The 25459-nt window shown below is 47.6% G+C and overlaps 28 non-coding genes across 28 annotated transcripts; all 28 read right to left on the bottom strand.

Moving 5' to 3' along the window:
- Window positions 1-6076: 6076 nt before the first annotated feature.
- LOC114917216 (U1 spliceosomal RNA) lies at window positions 6077-6240 on the bottom strand. Its single transcript, XR_003805938.1, has one exon. It is a non-coding gene; the product is annotated as a U1 spliceosomal RNA (small nuclear RNA).
- Window positions 6241-6809: 569 nt separating this feature from the next.
- Window positions 6810-7000, bottom strand: LOC114917234 (U2 spliceosomal RNA). Its single transcript, XR_003805956.1, has one exon. It is a non-coding gene; the product is annotated as a U2 spliceosomal RNA (small nuclear RNA).
- A 493-nt stretch (window positions 7001-7493) lies between these two features.
- On the bottom strand, window positions 7494-7657 carry LOC114917215 (U1 spliceosomal RNA). Its single transcript, XR_003805937.1, has one exon. It is a non-coding gene; the product is annotated as a U1 spliceosomal RNA (small nuclear RNA).
- A 573-nt stretch (window positions 7658-8230) lies between these two features.
- LOC114917233 (U2 spliceosomal RNA) lies at window positions 8231-8421 on the bottom strand. The gene has a single exon (XR_003805955.1). It is a non-coding gene; the product is annotated as a U2 spliceosomal RNA (small nuclear RNA).
- Window positions 8422-8914: 493 nt separating this feature from the next.
- LOC114917214 (U1 spliceosomal RNA) lies at window positions 8915-9078 on the bottom strand. The gene has a single exon (XR_003805936.1). It is a non-coding gene; the product is annotated as a U1 spliceosomal RNA (small nuclear RNA).
- A 575-nt stretch (window positions 9079-9653) lies between these two features.
- Window positions 9654-9844, bottom strand: LOC114917232 (U2 spliceosomal RNA). The gene has a single exon (XR_003805954.1). It is a non-coding gene; the product is annotated as a U2 spliceosomal RNA (small nuclear RNA).
- Window positions 9845-10337: 493 nt separating this feature from the next.
- On the bottom strand, window positions 10338-10501 carry LOC114917218 (U1 spliceosomal RNA). Its single transcript, XR_003805940.2, has one exon. It is a non-coding gene; the product is annotated as a U1 spliceosomal RNA (small nuclear RNA).
- A 573-nt stretch (window positions 10502-11074) lies between these two features.
- On the bottom strand, window positions 11075-11265 carry LOC114917231 (U2 spliceosomal RNA). Its single transcript, XR_003805953.2, has one exon. It is a non-coding gene; the product is annotated as a U2 spliceosomal RNA (small nuclear RNA).
- Window positions 11266-11758: 493 nt separating this feature from the next.
- On the bottom strand, window positions 11759-11922 carry LOC114917213 (U1 spliceosomal RNA). Its single transcript, XR_003805935.1, has one exon. It is a non-coding gene; the product is annotated as a U1 spliceosomal RNA (small nuclear RNA).
- Window positions 11923-12495: 573 nt separating this feature from the next.
- On the bottom strand, window positions 12496-12686 carry LOC114917230 (U2 spliceosomal RNA). Its single transcript, XR_003805952.1, has one exon. It is a non-coding gene; the product is annotated as a U2 spliceosomal RNA (small nuclear RNA).
- A 493-nt stretch (window positions 12687-13179) lies between these two features.
- Window positions 13180-13343, bottom strand: LOC114917212 (U1 spliceosomal RNA). The gene has a single exon (XR_003805934.1). It is a non-coding gene; the product is annotated as a U1 spliceosomal RNA (small nuclear RNA).
- A 571-nt stretch (window positions 13344-13914) lies between these two features.
- Window positions 13915-14105, bottom strand: LOC114917229 (U2 spliceosomal RNA). The gene has a single exon (XR_003805951.1). It is a non-coding gene; the product is annotated as a U2 spliceosomal RNA (small nuclear RNA).
- A 493-nt stretch (window positions 14106-14598) lies between these two features.
- Window positions 14599-14762, bottom strand: LOC114917211 (U1 spliceosomal RNA). The gene has a single exon (XR_003805933.1). It is a non-coding gene; the product is annotated as a U1 spliceosomal RNA (small nuclear RNA).
- Window positions 14763-15333: 571 nt separating this feature from the next.
- On the bottom strand, window positions 15334-15524 carry LOC136177856 (U2 spliceosomal RNA). The gene has a single exon (XR_010665350.1). It is a non-coding gene; the product is annotated as a U2 spliceosomal RNA (small nuclear RNA).
- Window positions 15525-16017: 493 nt separating this feature from the next.
- Window positions 16018-16181, bottom strand: LOC114917210 (U1 spliceosomal RNA). The gene has a single exon (XR_003805932.1). It is a non-coding gene; the product is annotated as a U1 spliceosomal RNA (small nuclear RNA).
- Window positions 16182-16752: 571 nt separating this feature from the next.
- On the bottom strand, window positions 16753-16943 carry LOC114917226 (U2 spliceosomal RNA). Its single transcript, XR_003805948.1, has one exon. It is a non-coding gene; the product is annotated as a U2 spliceosomal RNA (small nuclear RNA).
- Window positions 16944-17436: 493 nt separating this feature from the next.
- LOC114917209 (U1 spliceosomal RNA) lies at window positions 17437-17600 on the bottom strand. The gene has a single exon (XR_003805931.1). It is a non-coding gene; the product is annotated as a U1 spliceosomal RNA (small nuclear RNA).
- A 567-nt stretch (window positions 17601-18167) lies between these two features.
- LOC114917225 (U2 spliceosomal RNA) lies at window positions 18168-18358 on the bottom strand. The gene has a single exon (XR_003805947.1). It is a non-coding gene; the product is annotated as a U2 spliceosomal RNA (small nuclear RNA).
- A 493-nt stretch (window positions 18359-18851) lies between these two features.
- Window positions 18852-19015, bottom strand: LOC114917208 (U1 spliceosomal RNA). The gene has a single exon (XR_003805930.1). It is a non-coding gene; the product is annotated as a U1 spliceosomal RNA (small nuclear RNA).
- A 571-nt stretch (window positions 19016-19586) lies between these two features.
- LOC114917224 (U2 spliceosomal RNA) lies at window positions 19587-19777 on the bottom strand. The gene has a single exon (XR_003805946.2). It is a non-coding gene; the product is annotated as a U2 spliceosomal RNA (small nuclear RNA).
- Window positions 19778-20270: 493 nt separating this feature from the next.
- On the bottom strand, window positions 20271-20434 carry LOC114917207 (U1 spliceosomal RNA). The gene has a single exon (XR_003805929.1). It is a non-coding gene; the product is annotated as a U1 spliceosomal RNA (small nuclear RNA).
- A 571-nt stretch (window positions 20435-21005) lies between these two features.
- LOC114917223 (U2 spliceosomal RNA) lies at window positions 21006-21196 on the bottom strand. Its single transcript, XR_003805945.2, has one exon. It is a non-coding gene; the product is annotated as a U2 spliceosomal RNA (small nuclear RNA).
- A 493-nt stretch (window positions 21197-21689) lies between these two features.
- LOC136177970 (U1 spliceosomal RNA) lies at window positions 21690-21853 on the bottom strand. The gene has a single exon (XR_010665462.1). It is a non-coding gene; the product is annotated as a U1 spliceosomal RNA (small nuclear RNA).
- A 573-nt stretch (window positions 21854-22426) lies between these two features.
- LOC114917222 (U2 spliceosomal RNA) lies at window positions 22427-22617 on the bottom strand. Its single transcript, XR_003805944.1, has one exon. It is a non-coding gene; the product is annotated as a U2 spliceosomal RNA (small nuclear RNA).
- A 493-nt stretch (window positions 22618-23110) lies between these two features.
- Window positions 23111-23274, bottom strand: LOC136177969 (U1 spliceosomal RNA). The gene has a single exon (XR_010665461.1). It is a non-coding gene; the product is annotated as a U1 spliceosomal RNA (small nuclear RNA).
- A 567-nt stretch (window positions 23275-23841) lies between these two features.
- LOC114917221 (U2 spliceosomal RNA) lies at window positions 23842-24032 on the bottom strand. The gene has a single exon (XR_003805943.1). It is a non-coding gene; the product is annotated as a U2 spliceosomal RNA (small nuclear RNA).
- Window positions 24033-24525: 493 nt separating this feature from the next.
- Window positions 24526-24689, bottom strand: LOC136177968 (U1 spliceosomal RNA). The gene has a single exon (XR_010665460.1). It is a non-coding gene; the product is annotated as a U1 spliceosomal RNA (small nuclear RNA).
- A 565-nt stretch (window positions 24690-25254) lies between these two features.
- Window positions 25255-25445, bottom strand: LOC114917220 (U2 spliceosomal RNA). Its single transcript, XR_003805942.1, has one exon. It is a non-coding gene; the product is annotated as a U2 spliceosomal RNA (small nuclear RNA).
- Window positions 25446-25459: the final 14 nt, after the last annotated feature.

Here is a 25459-nt window from a genome sequence, read left to right as displayed (position 1 = left end):
TTTCCTTGTTGTTCATTTTTTTTTACAGTTTTACAGGGTACACATCCTATCTTTTCTGTTTTTTTAAAAAACAAACATTGATACTATGTAAGATACATCATAAAATGTTTTAGGGTGTAAAAACAGTGTCTTCATTTAAAACAATTAAAAGGAGAGCATTGGTTAAGAAACGTTTTTCTTTAAAAGTCAACTGTTGTGCAGGAGTGCAGTGAGCCCCTATCAAGATTAACTCATCCTGTTCTCCCAAACAGATGTGGTCTCTCGGGATCCTGTCCTGGTGCTCAGAGGAGATCCTCACCCTGCATCTCCTTCCCACCTGCCTCTCCCGGAGAGTCAGGCCGCTGCTGCTTTGAACTTTTCCCGTATGGCTCCAGCTCCTTCATCCGAATGGGCACAGAGGCGATTCTTCTTTGTGGCTGTGTCCTAGGCCCGCCGCCTGCAGCGACGGCCATACTGACCGTCGCTGCTGCCATCTGGATCACTGCCACGGGGGGGATCTGCTTGTGCTTTCTTACCAGCAAGTTCCTGGAGGTCCATGTGGCGTCTTTGATGGCGGCTAGAGTGAGCCATTGTTTTGCAAAGTCCTTTGGTGTTTGTTGACTTTGGCTCACTCCATACAGTACCAGCTGTGCTGTAAGGACCTCCCTTGCTGGTAAGCACGGGAATTGCAAGGAGCCGGCCAGTGCCCACTGTTCTACAGCAGCGCTGCACTCCCAGAGCAGGTGCCTCACCGACTCAGGCGCGCCACAACCAGGTCGGGGGCAGGTTGGGGACGTCGACATGCCCCGGGAGTGCATCACGGACCTGACTGGGAGGATCTCGTGAGCCACCATCCATGACAGGTCCCGGAGTCTGTTTGGAAGAACAGGATGGTTCACATTTTTCCAAACTGTGGAGGGCTCGCCGAGTGCAAGCCCGCGCACTGGGCTCACTGGTTCTCGCTCCTGCACAACAGAGATTACAGAACGTATGTTAGTTAAAATATGCAGCTCCTGTTTTTCAAGGTTAAAATGTTTTAAAAACTTCTGAATAAAATGATACGATTGCGGCAGATAAAAGGACACTGGAACTTTAAGATCAGTTTTTAAAAGTTTCAGTTTCCTGAGGTAGGACCCCATCCAGAACCGGGCCATTGCTGCTGTCTTTGGGTTTCTGGATGGGGCTGTGGCAGCTGCGAGTCCGATTGTGGCGTATCTTGCTCCCAGGATTAAAAACAGGTCTGGCACTCCTTTTCCTCCTTTCTCCTTGGTTTTCCTCATTGTGTCCCTTCTCAGGCGCTCCCACTTAGACCCCCACATGAAATAAAAGATGGCTCGTTCCAGGTCTAAGATCACATTTCTGGGGGGGGTAAAAACAGAAGTGAGCATTAAAAGCAAGGGTAAAATCACAGCTTTGATGATTAAAACCTTTCCTTCCATTGTCATTTCCCTTAGTCTCCAGTACCCCAGTCGTTGTTTTACTTTCCCTATCTTGTCCTGCCAATTTGTTTCCCCTCCACCCTCCTTATTAAATTTGACCCCAAGTATTTTTAAGTCAGTCTGTGTCACAGTTAGGGGGAGTCCCGTCTTTTCAGTCACTGTCCATGGTCCGTAAAATTGGGCTTGGGTCTTCAGTCTGTTTAATTTTGATCCTGAGGCCAGTCCGAACCAGTCAGTCAAGTCCAGTGTCCTGTTTACGGATAAAAGGTCAGTGCATAAAATGTTGATGTCGTCCATGTATAAAACACACTTGCTGGTCATTCCCCCGCTCCCCGGTACTACCACCCCATTGATTCGTTGGTCCCTTCTCAAGACCTGTGCCAATGGTTCAATGCATGTGATGTAGAGGAGGGCAGATAACGGACAACCCTGACGGACACCGCAGTTAATATCGACTGCTTTTGTCAGATGCCCATTAACTATGAATTTGCTGGTGATTCCCCGGTACAGCAGTCCCACCCAAGCTATAAACCTCTCAGGGAACCCCATTTTTTGCAGTACCTGGAAAAGGTACTGGTGCGAGACCCTATCAAAAGCTTTCTCAAAGTCTAAATTTAGGACTACTAGCCTAATGTTTCTGTCTCTCGCAAAACAGATGGTGTCTCGGATCAGTAGGAGGCTGTCCGTGATCTTTCTCCCCGGGATGGCACAGGTTTGATCCGGGTGAATCAGCCCCTCTAAAAACACAGTCATGCGAGATGCTAAAAGTTTGCTAAAAAGTTTACAATCAAAGTTTAAAAGAGTGATAGGTCTCCAGTTTCTTAGGTCTGTCTTGTCGTTGTCCTTGAAAAGTAAAGTCACTATCCCTCTTCTAAAACTGTCGGGGAGTCTGTCAAGTTTTTCTAAGTCCATAAAAACAACAAAAAGGTCAGGTGCTAAAATGTCCCAGAAAGTCAAATAAAATTCTAAGGGAAGCCCATCGTCTCCTGGGGACTTCCCTTTTTTGAAACTCTTAATGCAGTTGAAAATTTCTAAAAGGGTAAAATCTTGGGATAAAAGCACACTGTCATTTATTTTGTGTTCAATGAACTTTAAAACTTCTCTCATTGTGTCTGTTTTTATAGGTTTTTCTTTGTATAAGTCTTTATAAAATTGAACTATGGTATCATTAATTTCATCTGTTGTTTCGGCTGTGCACTGATTGTCTTTTTTCAGTTTAAAAATGGTTTTATCTTTATCTAAAATTCTTTTAAAAAAGTACCTAGTGCACTTCTCTCCTTCTTCTATTTCTTTTTCTTTGCTTCTTAAAATGACACCCTTACTTTTAATTTCTGCTAAAACCGACATCTCTTCTTTTATTTGCTTTATTTCTTCATTAAAATCCAGACCCTCTAGGTTTAGTTTAAAATACCGTTGAAGTCGTTTTTGCAGTCCCAGCATGCGTCTGTCGTCCCTACCTTTCTTTCTCTTACCTGCCTGCCTGAAAAAGGTCTGGGTCCTTCCCTTCACCATTTCCCACCAGTGTGCACGTGAGACGTATAGGTCTTGAAGGGTCTGCCAGTCTTGGTACTGCTCCCTGTACTGCCTAACTAACTCCCTATCTTCTAAAAGGGAGCAGTTGAGTTTCCACAGACCCTTCCCAGCCGTCACACCTGAAGTTAGTGATAGGGTGCAAGAAAGTATAGTGTGATCAGAGAAGAAAACAGGAGTTACTCTAGCATCGGTTGGTGGGAAATCCCGTGATAAAATATAGTCTATGCGAGAGGCTTTGGTGCCGTCACCACTGAACCAGGTGAAGCCCTCCTCTCTGGGATGCATGACTTTAAAACAGTCCAGTAGTTTAAAATCCTTACATAGGGCCCCAAATAAAACTGATGTTTTATCGACTTTGAAATCTTCCCCTGCTCCCCTCCTGTCTTTCTTGTTTAGAACACAATTAAAATCCCCTCCTACAACTAATGGTTCCCTGCCTAGCATGTGGGACTGCAAGTCTTTTAAAAGGTCATACCTGTCATTTTTTTCATTAAAACCATAGGTATTTAAAACCTTAAAATCTCTTCCCATAAAAGTCAGGTGTGCTAAAAGTGCCCTACCGTCTCTCACCACAGTGCTGCCCTTCACCAAGATCAGAGGGTTTTTAATTAAAATTGCCACGCCATCATTTTTGTTGTGGTTTGATCCACTCCACACGGATCCATGTGGCCACAACTCCTCCCAATCCCTGTAGTTTTTTAAAAACGGTAGACCACATTCTTGTATTAAAAACACATCTGACTTAAAAGAGTTTAGGTAGGATAAAACAGATTGCGCTCTAACTTTAGACTTCACACTTCTCACATTGATGGTAGAGAAGGTGAGGGTCATAAGTATGGTTAAAAACAACAGGTAAGACATTTTAAAAGACTAGTATTTAGAAGCAGTCGTCATACTTCTTGTGAAATTTGCTCTTCCTTCACCCTTATGGGGGAGGGGTGAGGGGTTTGAGCCATTTTCCCCGGTCGGACTCTAGGTGGTGGCCTTTCTTGCAATCTTTTGTTGAATTTCGAGTCCTTAGGGGTTGATTGTAGGGCTATATTTAGGAAAGAGAGCTCATTTGGAGAATCGGAGGGGAAGACTCTGGGCTCCTCCACAGATAAACTGTCTGAGGAGTCCCCAGCTCTTCCCCTCTTTCCGGAGACTACTGGAGCCTCCGGGGACAATTCTGATAAAGGCCTCTTAGCCTGTTGGGCCGGGGGGAGGGAGGCTTCTTCGCTATCACTCTCATTCTCATTCTCATTCTCATTCTCATTCTCATTCTCATTCTCATTCTCATTCTCACGATCACTCTCACACTCACTCCCATTCTCAAACTCACTCCCAATCTTACTTTCACCCTCAGAATGAGGTGTAGCTCCACCTTCTGCCTGTACTGCAGCCTCTTCTTCCACATGCTCCACTTGAGGAGCAGTGACAGGCCCCTCCCCCTCCCCCTCCTCACCTGACTCCTGTCCTCCAGTCACAGGATTTGGAGGGAGATTTGAATTGTCTGGCCCAGGCTCCAAAATGTGCTCTTCAAACATTTCAAACAATCCGCCATTTTCTTTTTCTTTTTCTGCTTGTTTTGCAGCTTTCACTTTGTTGGCAAAAGACCTTGGACAGTCTCTGAAGAGATGAGTTGTTTCTCCACACAGGTTGCACTTTCTGCCATTGGTACATTCTTCAAAAGTATGACCAATTTCTCTGCACTTTCCACAGATGATTTGCTGACATGCTTCCGCAAGATGTCCATGCTCGCCACACTTGCGACAAAGTTTTGGCTGTCCCTGGTAGTGAATGTAGCCCCGGTTATTTCCCAGAACTATCATGGATGGCAGATGTTTCAGGCCCTGGAAGCCTTGGGGATCCTGCCATTGTTGAATGGGGACCCTCCAAGCACAGTTCCAAATGCCATCCTCATCTCTCACCTTCATAGCTTGGCCTTTAACCGTGCAAAATCTTCCCAGCCACATACATATGTCATCTGCATTTACTGTTTCATTGAACATCCTGACAATGACTGTCTTGGAAGCATTGTCAGTCAGTTTCTCTACATTAAAAGCAGAAAACTGGGCTCTGGTGTTTTCATATCTTGTCCAAAATTCCTTCAACAGAATCGCTGAGCGGAAGCTAACATCAAATCCTTTGTTCTGTGGTAAGGTCACAATGCAATTTATGTCATCTGGTTTAAAATTCAGTGATTGTTGGACTAGCTTCCTTGAGAAGTCTAGCCTAGACAACCCCTGTAGCCTTCCATCTTTCTCCACAAAGGTGAAGCGTACACTGTGGTGCCTCCGCATGCCAGCATGGGCCGCCGACATGTTGGAGACACCACACTTTAAAAACTCCTACTCTAACACAGTACTAAAAAGACGATCAAACAAATAAATTAGACTAAAACCTAATAAATAAATAAATAACACCAGTAATTACCTGAACTTCACTAGAAAGTGCTTGGTACCCTGGTGAACGGATCTGTGAGCTGTATATATTCCTTTGTGAAAGCAATGCAACTACAAGAGTTGCTTTTCGTAACACTCAGGAAAAATAATTTCCTCCAAGGACTGTCAGCGAACAATGCCACTACAGGCAAGGTGACTGGCAGCAAAAAGAGGTGATCACTGTCTTAGCCAAAAGGCCGAGAAGCGATGCCCCTGACAGGCTAAGGCCGGCATCACATTCCCCATACAGTCCTCCTCGCCCATGGTCCCGGCAAGCGAGCGTTGCTTTTAAGTGACCGTCGGTAAAACGGAAGAGCAAACTCTTTGATGGAAGCACCTTTAAGATACATGCGTTATGTCAAGCTCTGAAAAATGAGTTCAAACCCTCAACCACCAGATTTATCTGCAGCAGACTTAAGTGAACCAAAAGACAGGAGAAGATTGGGGCCTTTTATTGGCCCACAGCCGTTCTGTAAGGCAGATGTGCCGTGACTGGGATTTCACATTGATCAGAGCAAGGGCTGCTGAATCTGAAACAAATTTGATTGACGAGTGATATTGTGATCTAGCACTAGCAAAGACACTGGCTGCGCATAGCTTTTAAGCCACCTTGGAAATTCTTGCTGTCTGTCTGTTGCTACAGCCAGGTTGGAAGGCAGCATGTGCCTATCTGTTTCCCCCTTATTACTTTCGACAATCCATCAGGGGAGAGCGCGAACGCAGTCCCCCACTACCACAAATTATGCAGTCGAGATTCCCACATTTGGGGAATTCGCATAGGTCAGCCCCACCGGAGTGCAATGGCCAGGCCTCGCCATGGGTGAACCACCTTCTTGATCATGGTATCTCCCCTGCCAGGTAAGTATGAGTTGTACAGCTCAGGGCAAAAGGAGTCCTTCACAGGACCATCGCCCTGACTGACGGTCCCAACAACATGCGAACCACCGAAATCAGAGTTTCTGCACTGGGTGTCCCTTCTACTTGTCCTCAACACAGAAGAAAGTTTTGTGTTGAGGCCCGATAGGGCTTGTCTTTCTACATGCAAGTGGAGAAATAAGGCTCATCATTCTAACAGGTCGTGCCACACTTCCACATCAAAGCCAACCGATAGCTACCGCCAGTGTGTGTGTGTGTGTGTTTTTCTTACCGCCAACAAAAGAACAGTCGAAGCAGCAGCTAGGCCAGAAACACTTTGCAACAATGACTGTTGATATGTTATTGCGTGTCTGTGTGCTACTACAGCAATAGCATACACAGAGTGGCAAATGGGGGAACTGGCACACAAATAACCCCAAACCTGACTAAAATTCCAGTTCATTTCAAAAAGCTTGCGTCCCGGCAGCATGTCAACGCAGTGACAAAGCCAGGCCAGACTCACACACATATTTCTCTTAAATGCAGTGAAAAGAAAGGATTATTTTAAACACTGAAGAGAGGAGGGTGCACCGTTCCCGGAGGTACTGCAATACCGGGTCGATGCGTGGAGTGGACGGAGCAAGCCCCTGTTCCATCTCCCAAGTCCAAAAATCAATTTAATATATGGTCCCCGGGTAGGGGACGTATCAGATATTAAACTGATAAGAACAGATACTACACTTGATCTTAGCCAAAAGGCCGAGAAGCGATGCCCCTGACAGGCTAAGGCCGGCATCACATTCCCCATACAGTCCTCCTCGCCCATGGTCCCGGCAAGCGAGCGTTGCTTTTAAGTGACCGTCGGTAAAACGGAAGAGCAAACTCTTTGATGGAAGCACCTTTAAGATACATGCGTTATGTCAAGCTCTGAAAAATGAGTTCAAACCCTCAACCACCAGATTTATCTGCAGCAGACTTAAGTGAACCAAAAGACAGGAGAAGATTGGGGCCTTTTATTGGCCCACAGCCGTTCTGTAAGGCAGATGTGCCGTGACTGGGATTTCACATTGATCAGAGCAAGGGCTGCTGAATCTGAAACAAATTTGATTGACGAGTGATATTGTGATCTAGCACTAGCAAAGACACTGGCTGCGCATAGCTTTTAAGCCACCTTGGAAATTATTGCTGTCTGTCTGTTGCTACAGCCAGGTTGGAAGGCAGCATGTGCCTATCTGTTTCCCCCTTATTACTTTCGACAATCCATCAGGGGAGAGCGCGAACGCAGTCCCCCACTACCACAAATTATGCAGTCGAGATTCCCACATTTGGGGAATTCGCATAGGTCAGCCCCACCGGAGTGCAATGGCCAGGCCTCGCCATGGGTGAACCACCTTCTTGATCATGGTATCTCCCCTGCCAGGTAAGTATGAGTTGTACAGCTCAGGGCAAAAGGAGTCCTTCACAGGACCATCGCCCTGACTGACGGTCCCAACAACATGCGAACCACCGAAATCAGAGTTTCTGCACTGGGTGTCCCTTCTACTTGTCCTCAACACAGAAGAAAGTTTTGTGTTGAGGCCCGATAGGGCTTGTCTTTCTACATGCAAGTGGAGAAATAAGGCTCATCATTCTAACAGGTCGTGCCACACTTCCACATCAAAGCCAACCGATAGCTACCGCCAGTGTGTGTGTGTGTGTGTGTGTTTTTCTTACCGCCAACAAAAGAACAGTCGAAGCAGCAGCTAGGCCAGAAACACTTTGCAACAATGACTGTTGATATGTTATTGCGTGTCTGTGTGCTACTACAGCAATAGCATACACAGAGTGGCAAATGGGGGAACTGGCACACAAATAACCCCAAACCTGACTAAAATTCCAGTTCATTTCAAAAAGCTTGCGTCCCGGCAGCATGTCAACGCAGTGACAAAGCCAGGCCAGACTCACACACATATTTCTCTTAAATGCAGCGAAAAGAAAGGATTATTTTAAACACTGAAGAGAGGAGGGTGCACCGTTCCCGGAGGTACTGCAATACCGGGTCGATGCGTGGAGTGGACGGAGCAAGCCCCTGTTCCATCTCCCAAGTCCAAAAATCAATTTAATATATGGTCCCCGGGTAGGGGACGTATCAGATATTAAACTGATAAGAACAGATACTACACTTGATCTTAGCCAAAAGGCCGAGAAGCGATGCCCCTGACAGGCTAAGGCCGGCATCACATTCCCCATACAGTCCTCCTCGCCCATGGTCCCGGCAAGCGAGCGTTGCTTTTAAGTGACCGTCGGTAAAACGGAAGAGCAAACTCTTTGATGGAAGCACCTTTAAGATACATGCGTTATGTCAAGCTCTGAAAAATGAGTTCAAACCCTCAACCACCAGATTTATCTGCAGCAGACTTAAGTGAACCAAAAGACAGGAGAAGATTGGGGCCTTTTATTGGCCCACAGCCGTTCTGTAAGGCAGATGTGCCGTGACTGGGATTTCACATTGATCAGAGCAAGGGCTGCTGAATCTGAAACAAATTTGATTGACGAGTGATATTGTGATCTAGCACTAGCAAAGACACTGGCTGCGCATAGCTTTTAAGCCACCTTGGAAATTCTTGCTGTCTGTCTGTTGCTACAGCCAGGTTGGAAGGCAGCATGTCCCTATCTGTTTCCCCCTTATTACTTTCGACAATCCATCAGGGGAGAGCGCGAACGCAGTCCCCCACTACCACAAATTATGCAGTCGAGATTCCCACATTTGGGGAATTCGCATAGGTCAGCCCCACCGGAGTGCAATGGCCAGGCCTCGCCATGGGTGAACCACCTTCTTGATCATGGTATCTCCCCTGCCAGGTAAGTATGAGTTGTACAGCTCAGGGCAAAAGGAGTCCTTCACAGGACCATCGCCCTGACTGACGGTCCCAACAACATGCGAACCACCGAAATCAGAGTTTCTGCACTGGGTGTCCCTTCTACTTGTCCTCAACACAGAAGAAAGTTTTGTGTTGAGGCCCGATAGGGCTTGTCTTTCTACATGCAAGTGGAGAAATAAGGCTCATCATTCTAACAGGTCGTGCCACACTTCCACATCAAAGCCAACCGATAGCTACCGCCAGTGTGTGTGTGTGTGTGTGTGTGTTTTTCTTACCGCCAACAAAAGAACAGTCGAAGCAGCAGCTAGGCCAGAAACACTTTGCAACAATGACTGTTGATATGTTATTGCGTGTCTGTGTGCTACTACAGCAATAGCATACACAGAGTGGCAAATGGGGGAACTGGCACACAAATAACCCCAAACCTGACTAAAATTCCAGTTCATTTCAAAAAGCTTGCGTCCCGGCAGCATGTCAACGCAGTGACAAAGCCAGGCCAGACTCACACACATATTTCTCTTAAATGCAGCGAAAAGAAAGGATTATTTTAAACACTGAAGAGAGGAGGGTGCACCGTTCCCGGAGGTACTGCAATACCGGGTCGATGCGTGGAGTGGACGGAGCAAGCCCCTGTTCCATCTCCCAAGTCCAAAAATCAATTTAATATATGGTCCCCGGGTAGGGGACGTATCAGATATTAAACTGATAAGAACAGATACTACACTTGATCTTAGCCAAAAGGCCGAGAAGCGATGCCCCTGACAGGCTAAGGCCGGCATCACATTCCCCATACAGTCCTCCTCGCCCATGGTCCCGGCAAGCGAGCGTTGCTTTTAAGTGACCGTCGGTAAAACGGAAGAGCAAACTCTTTGATGGAAGCACCTTTAAGATACATGCGTTATGTCAAGCTCTGAAAAATGAGTTCAAACCCTCAACCACCAGATTTATCTGCAGCAGACTTAAGTGAACCAAAAGACAGGAGAAGATTGGGGCCTTTTATTGGCCCACAGCCGTTCTGTAAGGCAGATGTGCCGTGACTGGGATTTCACATTGATCAGAGCAAGGGCTGCTGAATCTGAAACAAATTTGATTGACGAGTGATATTGTGATCTAGCACTAGCAAAGACACTGGCTGCGCATAGCTTTTAAGCCACCTTGGAAATTCTTGCTGTCTGTCTGTTGCTACAGCCAGGTTGGAAGGCAGCATGTGCCTATCTGTTTCCCCCTTATTACTTTCGACAATCCATCAGGGGAGAGCGCGAACGCAGTCCCCCACTACCACAAATTATGCAGTCGAGATTCCCACATTTGGGGAATTCGCATAGGTCAGCCCCACCGGAGTGCAATGGCCAGGCCTCGCCATGGGTGAACCACCTTCTTGATCATGGTATCTCCCCTGCCAGGTAAGTATGAGTTGTACAGCTCAGGGCAAAAGGAGTCCTTCACAGGACCATCGCCCTGACTGACGGTCCCAACAACATGCGAACCACCGAAATCAGAGTTTCTGCACTGGGTGTCCCTTCTACTTGTCCTCAACACAGAAGAAAGTTTTGTGTTGAGGCCCGATAGGGCTTGTCTTTCTACATGCAAGTGGAGAAATAAGGCTCATCATTCTAACAGGTCGTGCCACACTTCCACATCAAAGCCAACCGATAGCTACCGCCAGTGTGTGTGTGTGTGTGTGTGTTTTTCTTACCGCCAACAAAAGAACAGTCGAAGCAGCAGCTAGGCCAGAAACACTTTGCAACAATGACTGTTGATATGTTATTGCGTGTCTGTGTGCTACTACAGCAATAGCATACACAGAGTGGCAAATGGGGGAACTGGCACACAAATAACCCCAAACCTGACTAAAATTCCAGTTCATTTCAAAAAGCTTGCGTCCCGGCAGCATGTCAACGCAGTGACAAAGCCAGGCCAGACTCACACACATATTTCTCTTAAATGCAGCGAAAAGAAAGGATTATTTTAAACACTGAAGAGAGGAGGGTGCACCGTTCCCGGAGGTACTGCAATACCGGGTCGATGCGTGGAGTGGACGGAGCAAGCCCCTGTTCCATCTCCCAAGTCCAAAAATCAATTTAATATATGGTCCCCGGATAGGGGACGTATCAGATATTAAACTGATAAGAACAGATACTACACTTGATCTTAGCCAAAAGGCCGAGAAGCGATGCCCCTGACAGGCTAAGGCCGGCATCACATTCCCCATACAGTCCTCCTCGCCCATGGTCCCGGCAAGCGAGCGTTGCTTTTAAGTGACCGTCGGTAAAACGGAAGAGCAAACTCTTTGATGGAAGCACCTTTAAGATACATGCGTTATGTCAAGCTCTGAAAAATGAGTTCAAACCCTCAACCACCAGATTTATCTGCAGCAGACTTAAGTGAACCAAAAGACAGGAGAAGATTGGGGCCTTTTATTGGCCCACAGCCGTTCTGTAAGGCAGATGTGCCGTGACTGGGATTTCACATTGATCAGAGCAAGGGCTGCTGAATCTGAAACAAATTTGATTGACGAGTGATATTGTGATCTAGCACTAGCAAAGACACTGGCTGCGCATAGCTTTTAAGCCACCTTGGAAATTCTTGCTGTCTGTCTGTTGCTACAGCCAGGTTGGAAGGCAGCATGTCCCTATCTGTTTCCCCCTTATTACTTTCGACAATCCATCAGGGGAGAGCGCGAACGCAGTCCCCCACTACCACAAATTATGCAGTCGAGATTCCCACATTTGGGGAATTCGCATAGGTCAGCCCCACCGGAGTGCAATGGCCAGGCCTCGCCATGGGTGAACCACCTTCTTGATCATGGTATCTCCCCTGCCAGGTAAGTATGAGTTGTACAGCTCAGGGCAAAAGGAGTCCTTCACAGGACCATCGCCCTGACTGACGGTCCCAACAACATGCGAACCACCGAAATCAGAGTTTCTGCACTGGGTGTCCCTTCTACTTGTCCTCAACACAGAAGAAAGTTTTGTGTTGAGGCCCGATAGGGCTTGTCTTTCTACATGCAAGTGGAGAAATAAGGCTCATCATTCTAACAGGTCGTGCCACACTTCCACATCAAAGCCAACCGATAGCTACCGCCAGTGTGTGTGTGTGTGTGTGTGTTTTTCTTACCGCCAACAAAAGAACAGTCGAAGCAGCAGCTAGGCCAGAAACACTTTGCAACAATGACTGTTGATATGTTATTGCGTGTCTGTGTGCTACTACAGCAATAGCATACACAGAGTGGCAAATGGGGAAACTGGCACACAAATAACCCCAAACCTGACTAAAATTCCAGTTCATTTCAAAAAGCTTGCGTCCCGGCAGCATGTCAACGCAGTGACAAAGCCAGGCCAGACTCACACACATATTTCTCTTAAATGCAGCGAAAAGAAAGGATTATTTTAAACACTGAAGAGAGGAGGGTGCACCGTTCCCGGAGGTACTGCAATACCGGGTCGATGCGTGGAGTGGACGGAGCAAGCCCCTGTTCCATCTCCCAAGTCCAAAAATCAATTTAATATATGGTCCCCGGGTAGGGGACGTATCAGATATTAAACTGATAAGAACAGATACTACACTTGATCTTAGCCAAAAGGCCGAGAAGCGATGCCCCTGACAGGCTAAGGCCGGCATCACATTCCCCATACAGTCCTCCTCGCCCATGGTCCCGGCAAGCGAGCGTTGCTTTTAAGTGACCGTCGGTAAAACGGAAGAGCAAACTCTTTGATGGAAGCACCTTTAAGATACATGCGTTATGTCAAGCTCTGAAAAATGAGTTCAAACCCTCAACCACCAGATTTATCTGCAGCAGACTTAAGTGAACCAAAAGACAGGAGAAGATTGGGGCCTTTTATTGGCCCACAGCCGTTCTGTAAGGCAGATGTGCCGTGACTGGGATTTCACATTGATCAGAGCAAGGGCTGCTGAATCTGAAACAAATTTGATTGACGAGTGATATTGTGATCTAGCACTAGCAAAGACACTGGCTGCGCATAGCTTTTAAGCCACCTTGGAAATTCTTGCTGTCTGTCTGTTGCTACAGCCAGGTTGGAAGGCAGCATGTCCCTATCTGTTTCCCCCTTATTACTTTCGACAATCCATCAGGGGAGAGCGCGAACGCAGTCCCCCACTACCACAAATTATGCAGTCGAGATTCCCACATTTGGGGAATTCGCATAGGTCAGCCCCACCGGAGTGCAATGGCCAGGCCTCGCCATGGGTGAACCACCTTCTTGATCATGGTATCTCCCCTGCCAGGTAAGTATGAGTTGTACAGCTCAGGGCAAAAGGAGTCCTTCACAGGACCATCGCCCTGACTGACGGTCCCAACAACATGCGAACCACCGAAATCAGAGTTTCTGCACTGGGTGTCCCTTCTACTTGTCCTCAACACAGAAGAAAGTTTTGTGTTGAGGCCCGATAGGGCTTGTCTTTCTACATGCAAGTGGAGAAATAAGGCTCATCATTCTAACAGGTCGTGCCACACTTCCACATCAAAGCCAACCGATAGCTACCGCCAGTGTGTGTGTGTGTGTGTGTTTTTCTTACCGCCAACAAAAGAACAGTCGAAGCAGCAGCTAGGCCAGAAACACTTTGCAACAATGACTGTTGATATGTTATTGCGTGTCTGTGTGCTACTACAGCAATAGCATACACAGAGTGGCAAATGGGGGAACTGGCACACAAATAACCCCAAACCTGACTAAAATTCCAGTTCATTTCAAAAAGCTTGCGTCCCGGCAGCATGTCAACGCAGTGACAACGCCAGGCCAGACTCACACACATATTTCTCTTAAATGCAGCGAAAAGAAAGGTTTATTTTAAACACTGAAGAGAGGAGGGTGCACCGTTCCCGGAGGTACTGCAATACCGGGTCGATGCGTGGAGTGGACGGAGCAAGCCCCTGTTCCATCTCCCAAGTCCAAAAATCAATTTAATATATGGTCCCCGGGTAGGGGACGTATCAGATATTAAACTGATAAGAACAGATACTACACTTGATCTTAGCCAAAAGGCCGAGAAGCGATGCCCCTGACAGGCTAAGGCCGGCATCACATTCCCCATACAGTCCTCCTCGCCCATGGTCCCGGCAAGCGAGCGTTGCTTTTAAGTGACCGTCGGTAAAACGGAAGAGCAAACTCTTTGATGGAAGCACCTTTAAGATACATGCGTTATGTCAAGCTCTGAAAAATGAGTTCAAACCCTCAACCACCAGATTTATCTGCAGCAGACTTAAGTGAACCAAAAGACAGGAGAAGATTGGGGCCTTTTATTGGCCCACAGCCGTTCTGTAAGGCAGATGTGCCGTGACTGGGATTTCACATTGATCAGAGCAAGGGCTGCTGAATCTGAAACAAATTTGATTGACGAGTGATATTGTGATCTAGCACTAGCAAAGACACTGGCTGCGCATAGCTTTTAAGCCACCTTGGAAATTCTTGCTGTCTGTCTGTTGCTACAGCCAGGTTGGAAGGCAGCATGTCCCTATCTGTTTCCCCCTTATTACTTTCGACAATCCATCAGGGGAGAGCGCGAACGCAGTCCCCCACTACCACAAATTATGCAGTCGAGATTCCCACATTTGGGGAATTCGCATAGGTCAGCCCCACCGGAGTGCAATGGCCAGGCCTCGCCATGGGTGAACCACCTTCTTGATCATGGTATCTCCCCTGCCAGGTAAGTATGAGTTGTACAGCTCAGGGCAAAAGGAGTCCTTCACAGGACCATCGCCCTGACTGACGGTCCCAACAACATGCGAACCACCGAAATCAGAGTTTCTGCACTGGGTGTCCCTTCTACTTGTCCTCAACACAGAAGAAAGTTTTGTGTTGAGGCCCGATAGGGCTTGTCTTTCTACATGCAAGTGGAGAAATAAGGCTCATCATTCTAACAGGTCGTGCCACACTTCCACATCAAAGCCAACCGATAGCTACCGCCAGTGTGTGTGTGTGTGTGTGTTTTTCTTACCGCCAACAAAAGAACAGTCGAAGCAGCAGCTAGGCCAGAAACACTTTGCAACAATGACTGTTGATATGTTATTGCGTGTCTGTGTGCTACTACAGCAATAGCATACACAGAGTGGCAAATGGGGGAACTGGCACACAAATAACCCCAAACCTGACTAAAATTCCAGTTCATTTCAAAAAGCTTGCGTCCCGGCAGCATGTCAACGCAGTGACAACGCCAGGCCAGACTCACACACATATTTCTCTTAAATGCAGCGAAAAGAAAGGTTTATTTTAAACACTGAAGAGAGGAGGGTGCACCGTTCCCGGAGGTACTGCAATACCGGGTCGATGCGTGGAGTGGACGGAGCAAGCCCCTGTTCCATCTCCCAAGTCCAAAAATCAATTTAATATATGGTCCCCGGGTAGGGGACGTATCAGATATTAAACTGATAAGAACAGATACTACACTTGATCTTAGCCAAAAGGCCGAGAAGCGATGCCCCTGACAGGCTAAGGCCGGCATCACATTCCCCATACAGTCCTCCTCGCCCATGGTCCCGGCAAGCGAGCGTTGCTTTTAAGTGACCGTCGGTAAAACGGAAGAGCAAACTCTTTGATGGAAGCACCTTTAAGATACATGCGTTATGTCAAGCTCTGAAAAATGAGTTCAAACCCTCAACCACCAGATTTATCTGCAGCAGACTTAAGTGAACCAAAAGACAGGAGAAGATTGGGGCCTTTTATTGGCCCACAGCCGTTCTGTAAGGCAGATGTGCCGTGACTGGGATTTCACATTGATCAGAGCAAGGGCTGCTGAATCTGAAACAAATTTGATTGACGAGTGATATTGTGATCTAGCACTAGCAAAGACACTGGCTGCGCATAGCTTTTAAGCCACCTTGGAAATTCTTGCTGTCTGTCTGTTGCTACAGCCAGGTTGGAAGGCAGCATGTCCCTATCTGTTTCCCCCTTATTACTTTCGACAATCCATCAGGGGAGAGCGCGAACGCAGTCCCCCACTACCACAAATTATGCAGTCGAGATTCCCACATTTGGGGAATTCGCATAGGTCAGCCCCACCGGAGTGCAATGGCCAGGCCTCGCCATGGGTGAACCACCTTCTTGATCATGGTATCTCCCCTGCCAGGTAAGTATGAGTTGTACAGCTCAGGGCAAAAGGAGTCCTTCACAGGACCATCGCCCTGACTGACGGTCCCAACAACATGCGAACCACCGAAATCAGAGTTTCTGCACTGGGTGTCCCTTCTACTTGTCCTCAACACAGAAGAAAGTTTTGTGTTGAGGCCCGATAGGGCTTGTCTTTCTACATGCAAGTGGAGAAATAAGGCTCATCATTCTAACAGGTCGTGCCACACTTCCACATCAAAGCCAACCGATAGCTACCGCCAGTGTGTGTGTGTGTGTGTGTTTTTCTTACCGCCAACAAAAGAACAGTCGAAGCAGCAGCTAGGCCAGAAACACTTTGCAACAATGACTGTTGATATGTTATTGCGTGTCTGTGTGCTACTACAGCAATAGCATACACAGAGTGGCAAATGGGGGAACTGGCACACAAATAACCCCAAACCTGACTAAAATTCCAGTTCATTTCAAAAAGCTTGCGTCCCGGCAGCATGTCAACGCAGTGACAACGCCAGGCCAGACTCACACACATATTTCTCTTAAATGCAGCGAAAAGAAAGCTTTATTTTAAACACTGAAGAGAGGAGGGTGCACCGTTCCCGGAGGTACTGCAATACCGGGTCGATGCGTGGAGTGGACGGAGCAAGCCCCTGTTCCATCTCCCAAGTCCAAAAATCAATTTAATATATGGTCCCCGGGTAGGGGACGTATCAGATATTAAACTGATAAGAACAGATACTACACTTGATCTTAGCCAAAAGGCCGAGAAGCGATGCCCCTGACAGGCTAAGGCCGGCATCACATTCCCCATACAGTCCTCCTCGCCCATGGTCCCGGCAAGCGAGCGTTGCTTTTAAGTGACCGTCGGTAAAACGGAAGAGCAAACTCTTTGATGGAAGCACCTTTAAGATACATGCGTTATGTCAAGCTCTGAAAAATGAGTTCAAACCCTCAACCACCAGATTTATCTGCAGCAGACTTAAGTGAACCAAAAGACAGGAGAAGATTGGGGCCTTTTATTGGCCCACAGCCGTTCTGTAAGGCAGATGTGCCGTGACTGGGATTTCACATTGATCAGAGCAAGGGCTGCTGAATCTGAAACAAATTTGATTGACGAGTGATATTGTGATCTAGCACTAGCAAAGACACTGGCTGCGCATAGCTTTTAAGCCACCTTGGAAATTATTGCTGTCTGTCTGTTGCTACAGCCAGGTTGGAAGGCAGCATGTCCCTATCTGTTTCCCCCTTATTACTTTCGACAATCCATCAGGGGAGAGCGCGAACGCAGTCCCCCACTACCACAAATTATGCAGTCGAGATTCCCACATTTGGGGAATTCGCATAGGTCAGCCCCACCGGAGTGCAATGGCCAGGCCTCGCCATGGGTGAACCACCTTCTTGATCATGGTATCTCCCCTGCCAGGTAAGTATGAGTTGTACAGCTCAGGGCAAAAGGAGTCCTTCACAGGACCATCGCCCTGACTGACGGTCCCAACAACATGCGAACCACCGAAATCAGAGTTTCTGCACTGGGTGTCCCTTCTACTTGTCCTCAACACAGAAGAAAGTTTTGTGTTGAGGCCCGATAGGGCTTGTCTTTCTACATGCAAGTGGAGAAATAAGGCTCATCATTCTAACAGGTCGTGCCACACTTCCACATCAAAGCCAACCGATAGCTACCGCCAGTGTGTGTGTGTGTGTTTTTCTTACCGCCAACAAAAGAACAGTCGAAGCAGCAGCTAGGCCAGAAACACTTTGCAACAATGACTGTTGATATGTTATTGCGTGTCTGTGTGCTACTACAGCAATAGCATACACAGAGTGGCAAATGGGGGAACTGGCACACAAATAACCCCAAACCTGACTAAAATTCCAGTTCATTTCAAAAAGCTTGCGTCCCGGCAGCATGTCAACGCAGTGACAAAGCCAGGCCAGACTCACACACATATTTCTCTTAAATGCAGTGAAAAGAAAGGATTATTTTAAACACTGAAGAGAGGAGGGTGCACCGTTCCCGGAGGTACTGCAATACCGGGTCGATGCGTGGAGTGGACGGAGCAAGCCCCTGTTCCATCTCCCAAGTCCAAAAATCAATTTAATATATGGTCCCCGGGTAGGGGACGTATCAGATATTAAACTGATAAGAACAGATACTACACTTGATCTTAGCCAAAAGGCCGAGAAGCGATGCCCCTGACAGGCTAAGGCCGGCATCACATTCCCCATACAGTCCTCCTCGCCCATGGTCCCGGCAAGCGAGCGTTGCTTTTAAGTGACCGTCGGTAAAACGGAAGAGCAAACTCTTTGATGGAAGCACCTTTAAGATACATGCGTTATGTCAAGCTCTGAAAAATGAGTTCAAACCCTCAACCACCAGATTTATCTGCAGCAGACTTAAGTGAACCAAAAGACAGGAGAAGATTGGGGCCTTTTATTGGCCCACAGCCGTTCTGTAAGGCAGATGTGCCGTGACTGGGATTTCACATTGATCAGAGCAAGGGCTGCTGAATCTGAAACAAATTTGATTGACGAGTGATATTGTGATCTAGCACTAGCAAAGACACTGGCTGCGCATAGCTTTTAAGCCACCTTGGAAATTCTTGCTGTCTGTCTGTTGCTACAGCCAGGTTGGAAGGCAGCATGTCCCTATCTGTTTCCCCCTTATTACTTTCGACAATCCATCAGGGGAGAGCGCGAACGCAGTCCCCCACTACCACAAATTATGCAGTCGAGATTCCCACATTTGGGGAATTCGCATAGGTCAGCCCCACCGGAGTGCAATGGCCAGGCCTCGCCATGGGTGAACCACCTTCTTGATCATGGTATCTCCCCTGCCAGGTAAGTATGAGTTGTACAGCTCAGGGCAAAAGGAGTCCTTCACAGGACCATCGCCCTGACTGACGGTCCCAACAACATGCGAACCACCGAAATCAGAGTTTCTGCACTGGGTGTCCCTTCTACTTGTCCTCAACACAGAAGAAAGTTTTGTGTTGAGGCCCGATAGGGCTTGTCTTTCTACATGCAAGTGGAGAAATAAGGCTCATCATTCTAACAGGTCGTGCCACACTTCCACATCAAAGCCAACCGATAGCTACCGCCAGTGTGTGTGTGTGTGTGTGTTTTTCTTACCGCCAACAAAAGAACAGTCGAAGCAGCAGCTAGGCCAGAAACACTTTGCAACAATGACTGTTGATATGTTATTGCGTGTCTGTGTGCTACTACAGCAATAGCATACACAGAGTGGCAAATGGGGGAACTGGCACACAAATAACCCCAAACCTGACTAAAATTCCAGTTCATTTCAAAAAGCTTGCGTCCCGGCAGCATGTCAACGCAGTGACAAAGCCAGGCCAGACTCACACACATATTTCTCTTAAATGCAGCGAAAAGAAAGGATTATTTTAAACACTGAAGAGAGGAGGGTGCACCGTTCCCGGAGGTACTGCAATACCGGGTCGATGCGTGGAGTGGACGGAGCAAGCCCCTGTTCCATCTCCCAAGTCCAAAAATCAATTTAATATATGGTCCCCGGATAGGGGACGTATCAGATATTAAACTGATAAGAACAGATACTACACTTGATCTTAGCCAAAAGGCCGAGAAGCGATGCCCCTGACAGGCTAAGGCCGGCATCACATTCCCCATACAGTCCTCCTCGCCCATGGTCCCGGCAAGCGAGCGTTGCTTTTAAGTGACCGTCGGTAAAACGGAAGAGCAAACTCTTTGATGGAAGCACCTTTAAGATACATGCGTTATGTCAAGCTCTGAAAAATGAGTTCAAACCCTCAACCACCAGATTTATCTGCAGCAGACTTAAGTGAACCAAAAGACAGGAGAAGATTGGGGCCTTTTATTGGCCCACAGCCGTTCTGTAAGGCAGATGTGCCGTGACTGGGATTTCACATTGATCAGAGCAAGGGCTGCTGAATCTGAAACAAATTTGATTGACGAGTGATATTGTGATCTAGCACTAGCAAAGACACTGGCTGCGCATAGCTTTTAAGCCACCTTGGAAATTATTGCTGTCTGTCTGTTGCTACAGCCAGGTTGGAAGGCAGCATGTCCCTATCTGTTTCCCCCTTATTACTTTCGACAATCCATCAGGGGAGAGCGCGAACGCAGTCCCCCACTACCACAAATTATGCAGTCGAGATTCCCACATTTGGGGAATTCGCATAGGTCAGCCCCACCGGAGTGCAATGGCCAGGCCTCGCCATGGGTGAACCACCTTCTTGATCATGGTATCTCCCCTGCCAGGTAAGTATGAGTTGTACAGCTCAGGGCAAAAGGAGTCCTTCACAGGACCATCGCCCTGACTGACGGTCCCAACAACATGCGAACCACCGAAATCAGAGTTTCTGCACTGGGTGTCCCTTCTACTTGTCCTCAACACAGAAGAAAGTTTTGTGTTGAGGCCCGATAGGGCTTGTCTTTCTACATGCAAGTGGAGAAATAAGGCTCATCATTCTAACAGGTCGTGCCACACTTCCACATCAAAGCCAACCGATAGCTACCGCCAGTGTGTGTGTGTGTGTGTGTTTTTCTTACCGCCAACAAAAGAACAGTCGAAGCAGCAGCTAGGCCAGAAACACTTTGCAACAATGACTGTTGATATGTTATTGCGTGTCTGTGTGCTACTACAGCAATAGCATACACAGAGTGGCAAATGGGGGAACTGGCACACAAATAACCCCAAACCTGACTAAAATTCCAGTTCATTTCAAAAAGCTTGTGTCCCGGCAGCATGTCAACGCAGTGACAAAGCCAGGCCAGACTCACACACATATTTCTCTTAAATGCAGCGAAAAGAAAGGATTATTTTAAACACTGAAGAGAGGAGGGTGCACCGTTCCCGGAGGTACTGCAATACCGGGTCGATGCGTGGAGTGGACGGAGCAAGCCCCTGTTCCATCTCCCAAGTCCAAAAATCAATTTAATATATGGTCCCCGGATAGGGGACGTATCAGATATTAAACTGATAAGAACAGATACTACACTTGATCTTAGCCAAAAGGCCGAGAAGCGATGCCCCTGACAGGCTAAGGCCGGCATCACATTCCCCATACAGTCCTCCTCGCCCATGGTCCCGGCAAGCGAGCGTTGCTTTTAAGTGACCGTCGGTAAAACGGAAGAGCAAACTCTTTGATGGAAGCACCTTTAAGATACATGCGTTATGTCAAGCTCTGAAAAATGAGTTCAAACCCTCAACCACCAGATTTATCTGCAGCAGACTTAAGTGAACCAAAAGACAGGAGAAGATTGGGGCCTTTTATTGGCCCACAGCCGTTCTGTAAGGCAGATGTGCCGTGACTGGGATTTCACATTGATCAGAGCAAGGGCTGCTGAATCTGAAACAAATTTGATTGACGAGTGATATTGTGATCTAGCACTAGCAAAGACACTGGCTGCGCATAGCTTTTAAGCCACCTTGGAAATTATTGCTGTCTGTCTGTTGCTACAGCCAGGTTGGAAGGCAGCATGTCCCTATCTGTTTCCCCCTTATTACTTTCGACAATCCATCAGGGGAGAGCGCGAACGCAGTCCCCCACTACCACAAATTATGCAGTCGAGATTCCCACATTTGGGGAATTCGCATAGGTCAGCCCCACCGGAGTGCAATGGCCAGGCCTCGCCATGGGTGAACCACCTTCTTGATCATGGTATCTCCCCTGCCAGGTAAGTATGAGTTGTACAGCTCAGGGCAAAAGGAGTCCTTCACAGGACCATCGCCCTGACTGACGGTCCCAACAACATGCGAACCACCGAAATCAGAGTTTCTGCACTGGGTGTCCCTTCTACTTGTCCTCAACACAGAAGAAAGTTTTGTGTTGAGGCCCGATAGGGCTTGTCTTTCTACATGCAAGTGGAGAAATAAGGCTCATCATTCTAACAGGTCGTGCCACACTTCCACATCAAAGCCAACCGATAGCTACCGCCAGTGTGTGTGTGTGTGTGTGTGTTTTTCTTACCGCCAACAAAAGAACAGTCGAAGCAGCAGCTAGGCCAGAAACACTTTGCAACAATGACTGTTGATATGTTATTGCGTGTCTGTGTGCTACTACAGCAATAGCATACACAGAGTGGCAAATGGGGGAACTGGCACACAAATAACCCCAAACCTGACTAAAATTCCAGTTCATTTCAAAAAGCTTGCGTCCCGGCAGCATGTCAACGCAGTGACAACGCCAGGCCAGACTCACACACATATTTCTCTTAAATGCAGCGAAAAGAAAGGATTATTTTAAACACTGAAGAGAGGAGGGTGCACCGTTCCCGGAGGTACTGCAATACCGGGTCGATGCGTGGAGTGGACGGAGCAAGCCCCTGTTCCATCTCCCAAGTCCAAAAATCAATTTAATATATGGTCCCCGGGTAGGGGACGTATCAGATATTAAACTGATAAGAACAGATACTACACTTGATCTTAGCCAAAAGGCCGAGAAGCGATGCCCCTGACAGGCTAAGGCCGGCATCACATTCCCCATACAGTCCTCCTCGCCCATGGTCCCGGCAAGCGAGCGTTGCTTTTAAGTGACCGTCGGTAAAACGGAAGAGCAAACTCTTTGATGGAAGCACCTTTAAGATACATGCGTTATGTCAAGCTCTGAAAAATGAGTTCAAACCCTCAACCACCAGATTTATCTGCAGCAGACTTAAGTGAACCAAAAGACAGGAGAAGATTGGGGCCTTTTATTGGCCCACAGCCGTTCTGTAAGGCAGATGTGCCGTGACTGGGATTTCACATTGATCAGAGCAAGGGCTGCTGAATCTGAAACAAATTTGATTGACGAGTGATATTGTGATCTAGCACTAGCAAAGACACTGGCTGCGCATAGCTTTTAAGCCACCTTGGAAATTCTTGCTGTCTGTCTGTTGCTACAGCCAGGTTGGAAGGCAGCATGTCCCTATCTGTTTCCCCCTTATTACTTTCGACAATCCATCAGGGGAGAGCGCGAACGCAGTCCCCCACTACCACAAATTATGCAGTCGAGATTCCCACATTTGGGGAATTCGCATAGGTCAGCCCCACCGGAGTGCAATGGCCAGGCCTCGCCATGGGTGAACCACCTTCTTGATCATGGTATCTCCCCTGCCAGGTAAGTATGAGTTGTACAGCTCAGGGCAAAAGGAGTCCTTCACAGGACCATCGCCCTGACTGACGGTCCCAACAACATGCGAACCACCGAAATCAGAGTTTCTGCACTGGGTGTCCCTTCTACTTGTCCTCAACACAGAAGAAAGTTTTGTGTTGAGGCCCGATAGGGCTTGTCTTTCTACATGCAAGTGGAGAAATAAGGCTCATCATTCTAACAGGTCGTGCCACACTTCCACATCAAAGCCAACCGATAGCTACCGCCAGTGTGTGTGTGTGTGTTTTTCTTACCGCCAACAAAAGAACAGTCGAAGCAGCAGCTAGGCCAGAAACACTTTGCAACAATGACTGTTGATATGTTATTGCGTGTCTGTGTGCTACTACAGCAATAGCATACACAGAGTGGCAAATGGGGGAACTGGCACACAAATAACCCCAAACCTGACTAAAATTCCAGTTCATTTCAAAAAGCTTGCGTCCCGGCAGCATGTCAACGCAGTGACAAAGCCAGGCCAGACTCACACACATATTTCTCTTAAATGCAGTGAAAAGAAAGGATTATTTTAAACACTGAAGAGAGGAGGGTGCACCGTTCCCGGAGGTACTGCAATACCGGGTCGATGCGTGGAGTGGACGGAGCAAGCCCCTGTTCCATCTCCCAAGTCCAAAAATCAATTTAATATATGGTCCCCGGGTAGGGGACGTATCAGATATTAAACTGATAAGAACAGATACTACACTTGATCTTAGCCAAAAGGCCGAGAAGCGATGCCCCTGACAGGCTAAGGCCGGCATCACATTCCCCATACAGTCCTCCTCGCCCATGGTCCCGGCAAGCGAGCGTTGCTTTTAAGTGACCGTCGGTAAAACGGAAGAGCAAACTCTTTGATGGAAGCACCTTTAAGATACATGCGTTATGTCAAGCTCTGAAAAATGAGTTCAAACCCTCAACCACCAGATTTATCTGCAGCAGACTTAAGTGAACCAAAAGACAGGAGAAGATTGGGGCCTTTTATTGGCCCACAGCCGTTCTGTAAGGCAGATGTGCCGTGACTGGGATTTCACATTGATCAGAGCAAGGGCTGCTGAATCTGAAACAAATTTGATTGACGAGTGATATTGTGATCTAGCACTAGCAAAGACACTGGCTGCGCATAGCTTTTAAGCCACCTTGGAAATTATTGCTGTCTGTCTGTTGCTACAGCCAGGTTGGAAGGCAGCATGTCCCTATCTGTTTCCCCCTTATTACTTTCGACAATCCATCAGGGGAGAGCGCGAACGCAGTCCCCCACTACCACAAATTATGCAGTCGAGATTCCCACATTTGGGGAATTCGCATAGGTCAGCCCCACCGGAGTGCAATGGCCAGGCCTCGCCATGGGTGAACCACCTTCTTGATCATGGTATCTCCCCTGCCAGGTAAGTATGAGTTGTACAGCTCAGGGCAAAAGGAGTCCTTCACAGGACCATCGCCCTGACTGACGGTCCCAACAACATGCGAACCACCGAAATCAGAGTTTCTGCACTGGGTGTCCCTTCTACTTGTCCTCAACACAGAAGAAAGTTTTGTGTTGAGGCCCGATAGGGCTTGTCTTTCTACATGCAAGTGGAGAAATAAGGCTCATCATTCTAACAGGTCGTGCCACACTTCCACATCAAAGCCAACCGATAGCTACCGCCAGTGTGTGTGTGTGTTTTTCTTACCGCCAACAAAAGAACAGTCGAAGCAGCAGCTAGGCCAGAAACACTTTGCAACAATGACTGTTGATATGTTATTGCGTGTCTGTGTGCTACTACAGCAATAGCATACACAGAGTGGCAAATGGGGGAACTGGCACACAAATAACCCCAAACCTGACTAAAATTCCAGTTCATTTCAAAAAGCTTGCGTCCCAGCAGCATGTCAACGCAGTGACAACGCCAGGCCAGACTCACACACATATTTCTCTTAAATGCAGCGAAAAGAAAGGTTTATTTTAAACACTGAAGAGAGGAGGGTGCACCGTTCCCGGAGGTACTGCAATACCGGGTCGATGCGTGGAGTGGACGGAGCAAGCCCCTGTTCCATCTCCCAAGTCCAAAAATCAATTTAATATATGGTCCCCGGGTAGGGGACGTATCAGATATTAAACTGATAAGAACAGATACTACACTTGATCTTAGCCAAAAGGCCGAGAAGCGATGCCCCTGACAGGCT

This window comes from Labrus bergylta, chromosome 23, assembly GCF_963930695.1.
Source record: "Labrus bergylta chromosome 23, fLabBer1.1, whole genome shotgun sequence".
NCBI classification, from domain to species: Eukaryota; Metazoa; Chordata; class Actinopteri; order Labriformes; family Labridae; genus Labrus; species Labrus bergylta.
The sequence above is the reverse complement of the archived record's forward strand: the minus strand, read 5'-3'. Positions and strand labels throughout refer to the sequence as shown.